Source organism: Lithobates pipiens, unplaced genomic scaffold, assembly GCF_037356315.1.
Source record: "Lithobates pipiens isolate NorthernLeopardFrog02 unplaced genomic scaffold, aLitPip1_a1.2 Scaffold_30, whole genome shotgun sequence".
Taxonomy (NCBI): domain Eukaryota; kingdom Metazoa; phylum Chordata; class Amphibia; order Anura; family Ranidae; genus Lithobates; species Lithobates pipiens.
The window spans coordinates 126,936,892-126,941,448 of NW_027507791.1; positions in this window are offsets into that span (position 1 = coordinate 126,936,892).

Below are 4,557 nucleotides of genomic sequence, written 5' to 3' on the forward strand. Positions count from 1 at the left end.
AAAAGGTTTCCCCTAATACATTCTCTGTATTAGGCCGGGCTCATACTGGTACGACATATGCTCCGACTTTGGGAGCACGTCGCTTGACGTGTGTAAATCAATGATTTCCTATGAGAGCCGTCTTAACAGGTATGACACAAGGCAGTCCGACTTTGAACGTTCCTGCACTACTTTGGTCTGACTTTGGTCCTACTTCAGCCCATTGAATATCATTGAAGTTGGATCCGTATTCTAACCATCTGACTTGTGGAATCTGACATGGTGATTACAGCAGCAGTAAAAGGAATTTATGTCACACTGGAATTGTTTTGATTGGTCAAAGGGCAAGTCAGACTATCTCAAAGTCGGAGCAAAATCTCATCTTGTTCATTCAAGTTGTATGAAAGTAGGAACGAAGTCGCAGGGCAAAGTAGGATGACAGTAATACAACAAAAGTGTCGTACCTGTGTGAACCCAGCCTTAAAAGGCAAAAAAAAAAAAAAAATACTTAAAGTGGTTGTAAACCCACTTTAAAAAAAAAACTAAAAAAAAAAAAACTAACACCTGCAAGACAAAGGCATAATGAGCTAGTATGCATAGCATACTAGCTCATTGTGTAATACTCACCTGAGATCGAAGCCCTTGCTGAAGTGCCCATACACAGCATGGGCCAGTGACATCACTCCCAATGTCACTTCCAGGTATCACAGTTCCGGTGCTGTGATTGGCCGGAGCCACGAGGTCATTACTCCCGCGTGTGTGAATGGAAGCCGCTGGTAATGGCCCACCCACTGGAAAAAATGGCACGCACGTGCCATTGCTTCAGTGCGCATGTGCCAGTGACGCACATGCAAATACAGGGGATATCTCCTTAACCGTGCGGGTTTAGGAGATATCCTGAGTAGCTACAGGTAAGTCTTTTTATAGGCTTACCTGTAGCAAAAAGTGGTCTGTAAGGGTTTACAACCACCTTAACCACTTCAGCCCCGGAGGACTTTTTACAATTTGGCACTGCGCTGCTTTAACTGGCAATTACATGGTCATGCAATGTTGTGCCCAAAATAAATTTGCATCCTTTTTTTTCCCCCACAAATAGAGCTTTCTTTTGATGGTATTTTATTGCCTCTGCGATTTTCATTTTTTTCCGATATAAACGGAAAAGGACTGAAAATTTTGAAAATAAAAATAAAATAATAATAATTTAATTATGGTTTGCGCAAAAGTTATAGCGTCTATAAACTAGGGTACATTTTCTGGAATTTATGCAGCTTTTAGTTTATGACTGCCTATCTAATTTCTTAGGCCAAAATGTATTCAGCCACATGTCTTTGGTAAAAAAAAATGTCAATAACTGTATATTTATTGGTTTGCGCAAAAGTTATAGCGTCTACAAACTAGAGTACATTTTCTGGAATTTGCACAGCTTTTCGTTTTGACTGCCTATCTCATTTCTTGAGACGCTAAAATGGCAAGGCAGTACAACCCCCCCCCCCCACAATGACCCCATTTTGGAAATTAGACACCCCAAGGAAATTGCTGAGAGGCATGTTGAGCCCATTGAATTATTTTATTTTTTTGTCACAAGTGATTGAAAAATGAGAAAAAAAAAGACACAAAGTTGTCACTAAATGATATATTGCTCACACATGGCACTGTTATATGTGGAATTACACCAAAAATTACATTCTGTTGCTTCTCCTGAGTATGGGGATACCTCATGTGTGAGACTTTTTTGGGGAGCCCAGTCGGGTACGGGGCCCAAAAACCAATCACCGCCTTCAGGATTTCTAAGGATGTCAATTTTGGATTTCACTCCTCACTACCGATCACAGTTTTGAAGGCCATAAAATACCAAGATACGAAACCCCCCACCCAAATGACCCCATTTTGGAAAGTAGACACCCCAAGCTATTTGAGAGGCATGTTGCATCCATAGAATATTTTATATTTTGATACAAGTTGTGGGAAAATTACAAATTATTATTATTATTTTTTTTGCACAAAGTTGTCACTAAATGATATATTGCTAAAACATGCCATGGGCATATGTGAAATTAAACCCCAAAATACATTCTGCTGCTTCTCCTGAGTACGTGAATACCACATGTGTGAGACTTTTTAGGAGCCTAGCCATGTACAGGACCCCGAAAACCAAGCACCGCCTTCAGGCTTTCTAAGGGCGTAAAATGGTGATTTCACTTCTACACTACCTATCACTGTTTTGGAGGCCATGAAATGACAAGTTGCACAAACCCCCCCCCCCCCCAAATTACCTCATTTTGGAAAGAAGACACTTCAAGCTATTTGCTGAGATGTTGAGTCCATGGAATATTTTACTTTGCCACAAGTTTCTGGAATTTTATTTTATTATTTTTTTACACAACATTGTCACTAAATGATATATTGTTCAAACATGGCATAGTTATATCTGGAATTACACCCCAAAATACATTCTGCTGCTCCTCCTGAGTGCGGGGATACCTCATGCGTGGAACTTTTTGGCAGTTTATCCGCGTACAGGAAGGGGCGTACATTTTTGATTTCACTCCTCACTGCCTATCACAGTTTCGGAAGCCATGAAATGCCCAGTTAGCACAACCCCCCCCCAAATGACCCAATTTTGGAAAGTAGACACCCCAAGCTATCTGCTCAGAGGCATATTGAGTATTTTGCAGATCTCACTTTTTGCCACAAAGTTTTGGAAATTGAAAAAAATAAATAATTATTATTTTCTTTATTTTCAAAAATAAATAAGATCTGCAAAATACTCACCATGCCTCTTAGCAAATACCTTGGGGTGTAAATAAGCATGCCAGCGAAAGCTAATGGGCAAAAAGGGGGGAAGGTTGGGACTTTACATGAAGCTCATGGTTTGCAACACAACAGTGGGTGGATTCATTAAGACCCCTTTCACACCGCCGAGCCTGTAGCGACGGCGGTAAAAATAGCGGCACTTTACCGTCGGATTTGCAACGCATTTCGGACACTAGCGGGGCGCTTTTACCCCCGCTAGCGGCCGAGAAAGGGTTAAAACATATATATATATATTTTTTTTTTAAAGCAAATGCCCTACAGATTAAAATGGTGGGTGTTGCAATTTGTTGCAATTTATTTTTTTCAAACAGTATTTGCGCAGCAATTTTTCACACGCAATTTTTTTGGGGGAAAAAACACACTTTTTTTTAATTTTAATGCACTAAAACACACTATAGTGCCCAAATGTTTGATGAAATATAAAAAAGATAATCTTATGCCGAGTACATGGATACCAAACACGACATGCTTTAAAATTGTGCACAAACATGCAGCGGCGACAATTTTTAAAAGCCTTTAAAGGTTACCATTTTAGATCTACAGAGGAGGTCTACTGCTAAATTTACTGCCCTCGATCTGACCTTCATGGTGATGCCTCACATGCATGGTGCAATTGCTGTTTACATATGACACCAGACCAACGCTTGCATTTGCCTTTGCGTGGTTATCACAGGGGTGCTTTTTTATTTTATTTATTTTATTATTTATTTTGCTTTTTTTTATAATATTTTTAAACAGTTCCTTTCATTTTTTTTTTTTTTTTTTTATTGGCTATTTGACCCTAGATCTCTCTGCCCTCAAAGCATCTGACCACACCAAGATTGGTGTGATAAAATGCTTTGCCAATTTCCCAATGGCGCTGTTTATATCTGGCGAAACCTAAGTCATGAAATGCTTGTAGCTTCTGGTTTCTTAGGCCATTTCGATGATTGGAGCCATTCTGGTCTCTAATCAGCTCTATAGTCAGCTGGCTGAACCACCGTCTGCATTCTCGGGTTCCCTGTTGGGACAGGAGAGCCTAAGAAAATCATGGAAGATGGTGGGGGGGGGGGGGGGAGACGTTCCCTCCCACTGCTTATAAAAGCAGTCTAGAGGCTAATTAGCCACTAAGATTGCTTTTATATGAAAGCCGACTGCTGGCTGAAAAGACTGATACCAAGATGATACCTAACCTGTTATAATCACTCACACTCCAGCAACATACCAGTTCGTTGCTGGTCCTTGTTGGGCATACATTGTTCTTTTTTACATGCAATCTGTGGGCTGAACAAAAAAAAAGGAATTGATAGGTGGGTATGCCCACCATTAGAATACCACCCTTCATCCACCCACTTCTAATGATGGGCATACATCCACCATTTTTTTTTTTTTTTTTTTTAACTGTGGTGGTGAAATCACCTCCGGCAGTGCTGGAGTCACGTCTTTACGTATCGTGGGAGCAAACGATGTTGCTGTCAAGATAAATAAAGCCGTGCTGCAGCTAAATGGTATACCTGCTAAGCAAATTATGGTTAACAATAAAACAAAGGGGGTTATTTATGAAAGGCAAATCCACTTTGCACTGCAAGTGCACTTGAAAGTGCAGTCGTTCTAAATCTAAGGGGTAGATCTGAAATTAGTGTAAGCTCTGCTGATTTTATCATCCAATCATGTGCAAGATAAAAAAAAATTTTTTTTTTTTTTCCTTGCTTGTCCCCCTTGGATCTACAGTGACTTTACTTCCAAGTGCACTTGCAGGGCAAAGTGGATTTTCCTTTAGTAAAT